Here is a 12,299-nt window from a genome sequence, read left to right on the forward strand (position 1 = left end):
TAAGAGGGAAGCTCAAACTCAGGGGGTGGGGGCTGTAGTGCATGCAGAAGGTCTCAGGTTCAATCCCTGCCAGAAATCTGGGAAACTGCTTTGTAGCTCAGACCAATCCATCTATTTTGGTTTCTCTGACTTCAGCATTGAGATCTGTTCACCACATTTTTGCACCAGTTTGTAATTTTGTGGGTGGGAAACCCTTGTGAATATCAGGGGAGGACACAAATGGGAAATTATTTCTGAGGCTTGAAACAGCTGTAATTCTAACTGACAGGTTTTGAAAGCAAAGGGGAACCTTCAGAAAAATGGGATGAAGGATGAAATAGAGGCCAACTATGTGGGTCTTTGAGTACTTTATCTGCTAATTTTTCTCCCCTTCCATAAACAACCTGTAAATTTAGGCTTGGGAGCTGTTCAGATCAGATCCCAGGAGCAGTAATATAATAAGAATAAGAATAAGAATAAGAATAAGAGAATAAGAATAAGAATAAGAATAAGAGAATAAGAATAAGAATAAGAATAAGAATTTTATTTATGCCCCATCTGTCGGGCTGGATGCAGCTGAGTGTCAGCACCCTTACAAGGTTCAGGAATCAGCTGGAGTGTTTGTAGAATCTGACCCTTGCTAATGTTGGCCAATGAACCAGTAGTTAGCAGGCTGAGAGGCAGCAGAAGCATATAAAAGTTGGTCATCCCATTAAATACGCAGGGTTCTAGTTAGGGAAAAGTTGGCAACCCCTTCTGTTAATAATTTATTTCCCTCTCTTTTACACAGGGCAATTATTCTGTAACGCACTTCGAGGATCTTGATATCCCCCAACTACAAACTGTATCTATGGAAAAGACATTGGGCCACTGTGGCAGTAATGGAACCTGCAAGGATGTCCCCTTTCATCCCTTTTATTCATATTGGTGTTGGAAACACTATTACAAACTCTTAGAAAAAACCGAAGAAATAAAAGGAGTTAGGATAAGAGCAAAGTCATACAAAATCAGAGCATTTGCGGATGACCTGATAATAGCAACTGAGAATCCTCAACAAAGTATTCCAGCAGCTTTAGAAACAATTAACAAATTTGGAAGGTTGGCAGGATTCAAAATAAACTTCAAAAACCTAATTTATTAGTTAAAAATATGAGATCTGAGGAGATAAAGGACTTACAAAAAATCACGGGCTTGGAGATTAAAAACAAAGTAAAATACTTGGGAATTTGGATATCAACAAAATGTGTTAATTTGTATCAAGTCAATTACACAAAAACTTGGAATGAGATTAAAAAAATGGAAATTTGGAATTAAACTTCACCTCTCCCTATGGGGCAGGATCTCAGTAGTCAAAATGAACATTCTACCAAAAATAATTTTCCTGTCCCAAACCATTCCAATATTGGGAGGAATGAAATGCTTTAAAAGTTGGAGGAAAGACATAGCCAGATTTATATGGAATGGAAGAAAACCAAGAATCAGACATCAAATACTTCTAGATCAAAGGGAGAGGGGAGGTTTTGCCCTACCAGAATTAGAACTGTACCATGCTGCTGCTGGATTGGTATGGATAAAAGACTTGATTACTCTAAGAGACACAGACGTGCTAAACCTGGAGGGTTTGGTTTGGTCGGGTGGCGGGATTTAAGTTGAATAAGCAAAAAACCAAGGTTTTGGGAAAAAATTTGACACCTTCAGAAATAGATGGGTTTCAGAAGGAGACAGAGTTAAATGTGGTTAAAAAAGTGAAATACCTAGGGGTCAATTTGTCTGCAAAAAATTGAACTTATTTAAAGATAACTATGAAAAATGTTGGTCAGAAATCAAAAAGGAAACTTGGTCAAGATTAAAACTTTCCTTGTTGGGACGAATTGCAGCTGTAAAGATGAATGTATTGCCAAAGATGTTGTTTTTGTTTCAAACCCTACAGATCGTGGACAGAGTGGAATGTTTTGGAAAGTGGCAGAAAGATATCTCGAAGTTTGTCTGGCAGGGCAAAAAGCCCAGGATAAAATTTAAAATATTAACTGATGCAAAAGAAAGAGGGGGATTTGCCCTGCCGGACTTAAGGTTATATTATGAAGCTGCATCTTTCTGCTGGATGAAAGATTGGTTTTTATTAGATAACGCTGATGTCCTAGATCTGGAAGGGTTCAACAATGCTTTTGGATGGCATGCATACTTGTGGTATGACAAGGTAAAAGTTCACAAAATGTTTAAAAACCATATTGTCAGAAAAGCTCTATTTACTGTCTGGACTAAATACAAGGACTTGTTAGAAAACAAGACCCCGAGGTGGTTATCACCAATAGAGGCTAAGGCCCGAAAAAGACTCAATATGGAGGTTGGTTGGCCAAAATACTGGGAGATAATAGAAAAAATTGGAGATAATTGGAGGTTGCAGAGCCTAGATAAATTAAAAAATAAGGTGCAAGACTGGTTACATTATGCTCAAATTCAAGAGGTCTTTAAAATGGATAAAAAAATAGGTTTCCAGGTGGAAAAATCGAAGTTAGAGACAGAATTACTTGAACCAAAGACCAAGGTTCTTTCAAGAATGTATAACTTGCTGCTTAAATGGAATACCCAGGATGAGACAGTTAAATCAGCCATGATAAAATGGGCGCAGGATATTGGGTATAATATCATGTTCGAGGACTGGGAAAGGTTATGGACCACCGGTATGAAATTCACGGCATGTAATGCCTTGAAAGAAAATATTATGAAAATGATATATAGGTGGTACATGACCCCAGTCAAGCTTGCAAAGATATATCACCTGTCTGATAATAAATGTTGGAAATGTAAGGAGGCTGAAGGGACATTCTTTCACCTCTGGTGGACTTGCCCGAAAGTGAAGGCCTTCTGGGAAATGATTTATAATGAGCTAAAAAAGGTATTTAAGTATACCTTTCCCAAGAAACCAGAGGCCTTCCTTCTGGGCATTGTTGGCCAGAAAGTGTTAAAGAAGGATAGAACTTTTTTTATGTATGCAACTACAGCAGCAAGAATCCTTATCGCCAAACATTGGAAGACACAAGATTTACCCACGCTGGAAGAGTGGCAGATGCAATTGATGGACTATATGGAACTGGCTGAAATGACTGGCAGAATCCGAGACCTGGGAGAAGAAACAATGGAGGAGGACAGGAAAAAATTTAAGGACTATTTACAAAAACATTATAAGCTATATGAATGCTAAGAATTTGCATGGTTTGGAAAGTCTAGCTTCAGCAACAAAACTTGATGATTTGGGAAACTAAGTTATAATTATGAAAGGACCAAAGTTTAAAGTAATTTTTATGCCTATTTTAGGACAAAAGTAATCTGATAATAAGTACCTTAAACTTAAAGTATAATTATTTGAAAGTACAAAAACGCATGAAACAAGGTAATAATTTGCTGATATTTTTATTAAAGAATGCAGGGTGAGGGAGATGTGGGGAAGTCCGGTTGGTTATGAAAAATAACGTTCTGGAAAGATGAAATTCTTTTTTATTTTTATTTTTTATTTTTCTGTTCTGTTCTGTTGCTACTGTTATTTGTCTGACTATATATTTGTACCTGGAAGAAAGCAATAAAAAACATTATTTAAAAAAAAAATAAACCTGGAGGGTTTGACAACCAATACTGGTGGCAAGCGTCATTTATGAAAAGGTGAGCGTCCATAGGGGATTTTTAAATCATATTATAAGGAAATCGTTATACAAGATCTGGATAAAATATAAAGGAATATTAGAACCAAAAATTCCCCTATGAACTTCACCAACAGAAGCCCTGCCTGTTAAAAAGAAAAATATGCAAGGAGACTGGGCCACATATAGAGTATTAATAGAAGAAATTAACGATAACGTCAAATTAAAAGAATTTGAAGAAATCAGAAGACACCTGACAGACTGGCCACAATATTTTCAGATAAATGAAAGATTGAACTTAGATAAAAAGGAAGGTCTTACAAAGGAAACATCTAGATTTGATAAAGAATTAATACAATATAAAGGAAAATACATCTCAAGAATTTATAACCTCCTATTAGAGTGGGAGGAGAAAGAAGAATTAGTGAAATGTTCAATGGTGAAATGGACGCAAGACCTAGGATATAACATCTAAATGGATCAATGGGAGAAATTGTGGAGGGAGGATAGTAAATTTACGGCATTCTATAATCTGAGAGAAAATATTATGAAAATGCAATACAGATGGCAACCACACTCCAGCAAAACTCGCAAAGATGTATAAAAACAGATCACCAACTTGCTGGAGGTGTAAAGATGATATAGGGTCATATATGCACATGTGGTGGAAATGCACAGCCATTAAAGAATTCTGGAATAACATCTACAACGAATTAAAAAACCTATTTAAGTTTTCATTTAAGACAAAACCTGAAACCTTTCTCCTGGTAATAATCTCACCAGAAATCAAAAAAGAAATTAGAGCACTTTTTATGTATACAACAGTAGCAGCCACAATCTTAATTGCAAAAAAATTGGAAAAGTGACAAAAAAGTGGCAAGTCGAAATGACAGAATATTTACAGATGGCCATGATGACAGGGAGAACTAGAGGTTACCAAAAACAGAAAATACAGAAAGAATGGGAAATTGGTTAAAGCATACCTGGAAAAGTATTATAATAATAAATATCTCCTGGCAGAAATATAATGATGCTTGTAAAACAACAAATATGTCTTTTGATATCTGAGGAAAACAAAGAAAGAAATACAGTAATTTGGAACCGTGTGTGAAAAAATAGTCGAAATAATAATACAATGAGTCTAATCGGAAGTCAAATGTGTTTATTTCGTTTTGTTTTCTTCTTTCTTTTCCTCCCCCCCCCCTCCTCCTTCTTTTTTTCTTTTTTGGTACCTCTTTCCTTGGTCTTTTCCTCTATGACCTGCTAAGAAAGAGATAAAGAGATAAAAGTTAAACATGAAAACTTGAGTAAGTTAAAAGTGATATTTTGTCATTTTTCAACTTCTATTTATTTATTGTTAAAATTGGTCAATTGTAATGAACTGATGTAGTAACTACTGCGGTTTTTTACTTTGTTATTGTTGAATTCTAAATAAAGTATTATTCTTGTTTTTTAAAAAAAAGGGAACCTGCAGTAGGAGTAAGTGGTGTCCATTGAGTTGGTCTGACTTATGTGTGAATGTCTGTTTATTTTTAATCCTGATTTCCTGATCTACTCTCTGAATTTTCACTGAAGGAAGCAGAACCTGGGCTTTGCTAGTGCTAAAGGAGATGGCCAGACGGAGACCCTACAACCCCCGGCGACCCCCGGGAGGAATAATGACTCATGACAAGCTGTTATGGGGTTAAAATTGGCCACAACTTTCAGATGTAGGGAGACCTTGGCTTAGGCATTGGGTGTTTATCCTTCCCACTCCGGAGTCCTTGGTGAGGTGGTTTGACGAAAGCTTCTTGAAAGTCGAAGTACACTATGTCAGATGGGTCTGCATCCACACTAACCTGTTTAGTGTTATTCCCCCCTATTAGAATGATATCAGATATGTTCTAATAGGTGGAAATGGCACCCACCTGAGAGGTGCCAGAGCTGAGCTCCGGTGAAGTGAAATACGGCTCCTGGGAGGGAGGTGCCATTTTGTGATTCACCTTAGGCACCAAAATGTCTTGCAGACAGCAATCTGGATTTGAGAAACCTTCTAGACAGTGCATGAGTTATGGTTCTGGTCAGGGACTTGACTGAGGAGGAATGGTGGAAACCACATCCAACCTTCTCCTGAACCTTCTCAAGAAGAGGAGGACATCATAGAGTTACAGCGGTGGTTTTGCAGAGGGTCCCAGCTCAGAGATAGAAGAGGGGCAAAACTGGGAAATAATGGGAGAAGCAGAGCAGGAACAGCTGGCTGACCTGTTATCACTGGAAAGCATTCCAGATCTCCCATTCTCCCAGAACACACAGCAATGAAAGTAGGAGAGCAGAGAACCCAGAGGCAATTGTCCCCAAGCAGACACCGTGAGGGAGCTGAGGCTGTTGACGACTGAGAAGGGAAGGGGGGAGGGGATTACTCGGAGCAACGCCATTATCAAGGAGATGGCATTTCTACATCTATATTGAATAAAAGACCTTGGTAAGAGTGTCTTGTCTTTCCATTACTTGCAGCCTGCCATGAGGGAGAGGATTCAGATTTCCTGAAGCCTGACGGTTCCTCACTTCTATTCTCTGGATAGCTACAATGCCAGTATAGGGTGTTCCTAATGTTCATACAACATAGGGTTGCCACATGTCCTCTTTGGGGGGGGGGCAACATGACCACCCCTGGGGGAGAATTTATATTTTAAAGGAAATGTCCAGGTGTTTTTGTTTATTGGCTTTTGGGGGTTTATTTTGGCTTGGGCTTGGGTTTGGGTGGCTTGGACTTGAGCAGCTTGGGATCTGCAAGCCATGGCTGCTGCCAGCCCAAGCTGGGGAAAAGAGGCACCTGGGCAACCCTCATCTATCAGATACCCTGGAGAGCTGAAAAACCAATGACAAACCCTTTTCTGCGTATCAGAGTTTTTCAGTCGAATGGCCCATATTGCCATTAAGCATCCTTTATGCATGGGTTCTGCCACATGATATCCAAATAGCCATGTTTCATTTTGCAAACCTCTGGAATCATCAGTGTACAGTGGTACCTCTGGTTACGAACATAATTCGTTCCGGAGGTCCGTTCTTAACCTGAAACCGTTCTTAACCTGAGGTACCACGTTAGCTAATGGGGCCTTCTGCTGTTGCCACCAGCGCATCCTGGGGCAAAATTCTTAACCCAAGGCACTACTTCCAGGTTAGCGGAGTCTGTAACCTGAAGTGTTTGTAATCCGAGGTGTTTGTAACCCGAGGTACCACTGTATAGTTCTGAGACACAATTGCTCTTATGCATCTTCTTTTAGGATGTACTCCAGACCGCCTAGGAAGCCCATGATGGAGATAAGAACTAAACTCTTGTGAGGTAGGTAAGCTGCCAAATGACACAATTCCTTGGGAAATCCTGCAAAAACCTCATTGCAAGGAATGGAAGCTCTTGGTTATTTTGCTGAGATTTGCTCAGAAAACAGCCAGGACTTCCTTTCTCCTCTGCAATTGCCTGTCATGGTACCCGGTGCCTGCTGCCTAAGATGGACAACTCACTTTGGAATCATAGAATTATAGAGATGGAAGGGATCTCAATGGTCATCTAGTCCAACCCCCTGCAAAGCAGGAATCACAACTAAAGAATCCCGGAAGAATAAGAAATCAAGATAATATTTTATATATATATAAAAGTATGGAAATGGTTTACTGAATATTTACGGATAAATTATAAAGAGATAAAAGCATTGGCAGGATTACTGTAAAAGCCTGCAGTTTTATAAGAGTATAAGGAGTGCTTTTTTTCTAAAAAAAAATATGTTTAGGGGTACTTTCATTTTCCTGCTCATATTGAAATACTGCCCCTCAATGAGGCCAAACTTAGATTCACAAAATGGTTAAGTGTATGCATACGCCTGTGTACCCCCAGAAAAAAAAGCACTGGGTATATATTTAAAGAAGATGAAATAAATGAACAAATTTAGATAATTTGGATATGCGGAAGATATTAAAAATAATTTTAGTTTTAAAATGTCAAAAGGATTATAAAATAAGTGAAATGTATACACTTGGAAAGTATAAATTAAAAAATGAAAATTTAAAAAAGAACCCAAAGAAACCCTGACATATGGCCATCCAGCCTTGCCTCATGGTAATGCAGCTCCTGTTTTCGCAAGTTTTTAATCACAGATCACATTGTTTGTTTGGGCACTGCCTCTGGGACCAAGGCTTCTCAAGACAAGTGAACAAGGACCATTCATTAAGATGTAGAAAAATGTGGTTTGTCTGCTTGATTGCATAAGTGCAGATGATAAGAAGAAAAGCAATTTGGTTATGACACTAACTGTTATGTACTGAGTTGAATAGGATCCAGAATGCAGCAGTCTGATTGGTTCACAGGAGCCACCCAATCCAGCTCCAGATGGAAGTGAATCCGCAACCTGATTGGCCTACAGGTAAATCCCGGAATTAGCCAATCATGTGGGGCCCATGGTGTAAATAATGTATATAAAGCAGACATTCTGGGGGAACTTTGATTCCTCCTCACCAATGTGAGCTGAAGAGCATGAAATCCACTCTTGACTCCGAGTATATTTCACTAACCTCTTCTATGAAGAAAGGGTTAGGCTGCGAGGATGTTTTTTGCTTAGGAAGAAAGGATGTTCAGAATAAGGACTTGATTGAGCAGCTTTTGACTGTTTGATGTCCCCCAGGTGTTTTGTCAGGAAATGATTGTGGAGTGTTAGGGGTTTCCTTCCATTCAGAGCCTTGGAACTGAGGGTCAGATTTGGCAATATTTCAGTGATGGTGAAATATTCTTATGGATGATGAAATAAAATTACTATTTTGTTTTTCTTAAAAAACAGCATAATGGATAAAGTGTACAAAAACCTTGTGCATCACCAAAACAAGCAGATTAAGCAAAATGCATCTTAAAATGTGCAGATCAGGAGAAAAGTACACTGAAAAGTTTCTTTCTTGGTAGGTATTGTGATTGCAGTCGAACTGAACAGTCCAAGCACAAGAGTTTGCGTCAAACTGCATTACAGCAAAGCTCTTGACTCACATTCCACTTCCTTTCCATTTAGGTGCTGTGAAGTTGTAATCATGGGATTACAGGAAATCTGTTAATTGTTTTGGAAATAAAACAGCATGGCCTGGAGCGCAGGACAGATTGTGAACATATGAGAAAGTTGGTTCTGTGGGTAAATAAATATAAATATAAAGATAAATAAATGCTCTAGGATGAGTTAAGAGACAAGGGCCTGGAGGGATCAGATGCTGACAGTTGCTGGAAATACCTGTTTGCAGCTTTCCCCAAAGGTATGTTTCAACAGCTCTTTGGCACAGCAACACTATAAGTAAAGAGAACCACCTTGTTCCATCCAAACTCCACTTCCTTCTGCCTTGGAGCGCCTTCCCTTTGGCAGAGCTCACAGAGGAAACTGCAGCCATGAGGTTCTTTTACCTGAGCTTTGCTCTGGTCTTCATCCCCTTCCATGTTGTTGCAGGTAAGAGAGCAGCTCAAGCTCAGGGTGGAGGGTAGCATCTGCTGCAAATGCAGAAGGACTCAGGTTCAATTGCAGGTGTTTCCGCAAAGTGCTGGGTTTCCCCCCTGACAGAAAAGCTGGAGAACTGCTGCCTCTCAATGTACACAATTCTGAACTAGTGTGACTGGGTATAAGTGAGCTTCCTATCCTGTGTGGCTGCCGAAATAGGGGTGGTGAAGAAGGAAAGCATTTCATAATAAAACTGAATCTGAATAAATGACTTTTGAGAAAGCAGCAGCGTCCAGACTATGGGAGTTGGAACTTAAGAGGTTAAGTTGTTCCCATGATGCCTCAGTGTTCTGACGTCAGATTTGGAAGCTGGGAGGAGCTTTCCTGTCTGTTCCCTCTCGGTCGTTGAGAGAGAGAGACGCAGTTTGTCATGGCTGCGAGGAGTCCGGGAATTTTCTGAGAAAATGATGAAATAAAGAGCTGTAAATGGACATTACTGTGCTCTGTGTGTTTGTGAGAAACTAAGTGACAGTTTGCTGCTGTGTTTTACTCTGCTGGGCGTGCATGGAAGAAGCAGATTGCACCGCTGAGAGGGAAGCGTGCCGGACCGCTGTAAAGAGCTAATTGGAGTATAAATCAATCAGCACGTCAAGGACTAACCAAAACATCTACAGGTTATGGACCCTAAATTACCGCTTGTAAAACTGTCACTGGAGGCTGCCGGAAAGCTTTGAAGTTGCGTTCGGATGGCAGTGGAGTTGGCGAAAGCGGAGGTCTGTGTCTAAGGCAAACAAGCAGGCTGAAAGACGCTATGCTGTGTTGCTGAATGCTGTGGAGCCAGGTGCTGAGAGCAGCAGGAAATCGTTTCTCCACGGAGAGGGGCCGGAAGAGCTGGTGTTCTGTGAGTACAGCTTGGGGCACCTTGGGAGAACGGGAGAGCATGGCAGATGGCCAGGAGGTGTTTCAAGCTCCGTTTGAACAGCTTGAAGAGCTCACCACCCAGTCGTGGGAAATCTGGGTCAGAAGGGTGAGAGCCTGGTTTTGGGCAACTGGCTTGTGGGACGTAAGCAAGAAAGAGCCGTCCACAAGCGGACCGGCTGCTGCTGAAAGTGCGGGGCTGGTGGACAGAGATGCAGGAAAGCTGAAGTCTGTTTCTCTGGAGGAGAAGATGCAGAGAGAGAAAGCTGAGAGAGCTGAGATCTGCATGTTGTGGGCAGGTGTGCATGCAAAATTGCAACATCACCTGGGAAGCGTTGAATCTGCGTGTGAGGCCTGGCGAGTGCTGAAACGTCTGTGTGAAGACTCAGCAGAGGGCCAAGGGCAGATGGAAGCTGAAAGCCTAGAGATGGCTGGAGCCCCTGTTCCTGATGATTTAGCCTCAAGGAGTGCTAGTGAGCACGTCGGGGGGGGGCGGAAAATTCCAAAGGCAAGTTTGAAAAGTTTTCCACTGTACGTGCTGGAGTGGTGTTCAGAGGGGGCGGATCTGGCAAGGAGCGCTTTTCCGGAAGAAGGAGGGCCAGGCCAGCTGGGAGGAGCCCCGGGCAGTATTTTTCCACTGGAGTTCGTCGTTGCTACATGTGTAATGCAACGGGACATCTGCGACGAAATTGCCCCCACCGGAGCAGAGAGGCAAGGCAGGATGTTGTCAAGGTCAGCTCCCATGGGAATCAGTCGGGTTTCCATGGCAACCAGTCTGGGAGAGCAGCCAGGCGTGGGACAGAAGCAGGTGGACGTGACAAACACCAGGAGGAGATTTACCAAATAACAGCCAGCATGGCGCTGTTTGAAAACAGCTGTGAGAAGGGCTCAGAGTTTTGTTTTGTTATTGACTCTGCAGCTAATCGCAACTTGATTCCAGAGACCCCTGCTGTCGAGATGTGGAATTGCAGAGCAGTTCCGGCCGGAAAGACTGTGCTTTTTGCAAATGGACAGAAAAGAAATGTGACTAACTTTGCAAATCTGTTTATGTCTCTTTTACAGGAGGAGTTGGAGTGCTGTATTGTTCCAGGGATACACCACTGTCTTTTGTCTGTGCCTTATTTGTTAAAAAAGGGATTTAAGGTTTGTTTTGATAATGATGTCTGCACAATCTCCAAAGGAGGGAGGATACTTGCCAAGGTTAAAAAGGGGCAGAATGATCTCTTCATTCTTAAAACGTCTCTGGAGGGAGAGGGGAAGGTTGAGAAAGCACAAGCCCTGTGTGCTAAAATTCCCGCTCATGTGTCATGCGCCCATATCTGGCATGAAAGGACAGCTCATAGTTCTTTAGAAGAACTACAGACGCTACCTGAGGTCGCCAAAGGGTGTCACATCGTAGAATGTGGATGTGCGATAGATTGTGAAGCATGCAGACATGCAAAGGTAAAAGGGTGCAGTTACCCAAGGGTGGATAGGGTAGCCACAAGACCTTTTGAGCTGGTTCACATAGATCTGTTGGGTCCTGTAAAGGAACCAAGTCTGGGAGGGTCAAGGTTTCTGCTGACGATGCAGGATAATTTTACGCAGAATACCTGGACTCTTGGTCTCAAATCCAAAGATGATGCAGCACAGCTGATCAGAAGCTGGATTGAGGAGGTGGAACAAAGGTTCTCCACCAGAGTGCAAGCTGTCACAAGTGACAGAGGAGCCCAGCCAACAGGTTCTGCTTTGCAGAAGTTCTTTCGCAAGAAAGGGATACGTCACAAAGTGACTTCACCCAATCAGAGGGGGGAAGCAGAGCTACGATGTGAGGCTCTGGTCCAGACTGCAAAGGTGTTGCTGAAAGATTCTGGGTTGCCACCAAAGTTTTGGCTGGAGGCAATCAGGTATGTGAGCTTCACCTGGAATCGGACCTACAATTCAGTGGTAGGTGACACACCGTTTGGTTTGTTGCATGGCAGGAAACCCCAGATTCATTTTCTGCGCAAGTTTGGGTCGGACGCATCTGTGCCAGTGCCAAAAGTTTTGCAGGGGCCAGATGGATCCAAGTTCCGGAAAATGATCTTCTGTGGGTATGAGCCAGCAGCACGTGCATGGAGGTTTGCGTTCCCATCAGGTGATCAGAGTAAACTGCTGATCAGCAAACACGCTGAGTTCTACGAACAGGATGAAAGGTCAAAGACTCCTGTCAAGCGTGATGTTCTATCAGAATGTCTTTCTGATTCAGAACAGGAAGATTCTGAGGGGGAGGAAGGAGAGGCTGAGTCTGCTGATGACGATCAGGTCACTGACCAAGGTCTGGAGCAGGGTGGGGCATCTCCACAAG

The 12,299-nt window shown here is 41.8% G+C and overlaps 1 protein-coding gene across 8 annotated transcripts in view; it reads left to right on the forward strand.

The window, feature by feature from the left end:
• LOC310702766 (uncharacterized protein) overlaps positions 1 to 12,299 on the forward strand; it is a 286,289-nt gene that overhangs the window by 97,795 nt on the left and 176,195 nt on the right. The gene's annotated exons all lie outside the window — the stretch shown is intronic.

The sequence above is a fragment of the Podarcis liolepis genome (genome assembly GCF_965112155.1).
Source record: "Podarcis liolepis genome assembly, chromosome: 3".
NCBI lineage: Eukaryota > Metazoa > Chordata > Lepidosauria > Squamata > Lacertidae > Podarcis > Podarcis liolepis.